The sequence below is a fragment of the Austrofundulus limnaeus genome, unplaced genomic scaffold (genome assembly GCF_001266775.1).
Source record: "Austrofundulus limnaeus strain Quisiro unplaced genomic scaffold, Austrofundulus_limnaeus-1.0 Scaffold694, whole genome shotgun sequence".
Taxonomy (NCBI): Eukaryota; Metazoa; Chordata; class Actinopteri; order Cyprinodontiformes; family Rivulidae; genus Austrofundulus; species Austrofundulus limnaeus.
Window position 1 is genome coordinate 66,070 of NW_013953096.1, and position 1,037 is coordinate 67,106.

The window sequence follows — 1,037 nt, forward strand, 5'->3', positions numbered from 1 at the left end:
CGCTTGAGGCGCCGCAGCACTTCCCGACGTTGCTTGAAGCGCGTCCACCATAGACTTTGAATGTAAACCTGCTGCTCCTGACGCTGAAATCGCGTTCGGTGTGAACGCACCATAAGAGGCTAATGGATGGATGGCCATCAAAAACAACAAATCTTTTCCAACATTAGTCTATTTTTGGCTGTAGTTTTAAAATATCAGTATTATAAATATGATGTTAGATGACCAATCACCATTTGTTGCATTTGAATATTTCAAAAAAATAGGTATGAACACAGGAAGTAGAGCTTAAACTAATTTTTATTGTAAAAGATAAAGTAACTTCAAAAGATTTACATCTTTTGTTTTACAAAAATTGATATAAAACTTCATGCACGTTAGATTTTCAAGTGTTTGTTCATAAAATAGTAAACAAAGCAATTTAGTAGGGTTGGGCATAATCCTATCGTGTGCAATTAATCATCAGAAAAACATTAATCCATTATTTTTTTGCACTTGACAATTAATATGATTAATGTCACCAGGCAGATTGACTAGATATTTCCCTGGTCAGTCCACTCGGTGCTCCTCTCCGCTTCAAATATAACGACCATAAAAAAAAAAAAAAATTCCGAAATTTATTTATCTAGCAACACAATTTAAAATTTGATGTATAGCCCGAATGTATAGACTGTCTGTAATTTTGACAGTTTGGAACAGATTTTTATGAAGAGCAAATCTTTCCAACTAAATTAGTCATGTGACCAGGACATAAGTGTCCAGGGACTCCAGGGGATTAATCGTCAAATTAATCGTTATCGGCTAAATACCACAATTAATCGTGATTAATTGTTTTGCCAATATCGCCCAACCCTACTTTAGTATTTTTTGCTTCTACAGTGAAACATCAAAGATTAGTTTGAAAACAAATAATTCATATTTTACATAAATTTTTCAGAAAGATAAAGTATGAGGTAGGTTTTTATAAATGCAAATTCTACAATAACTGCAAAATCCGAATTCTACATTGAAATAATTGTTTAAAAATATTCATCTATAAA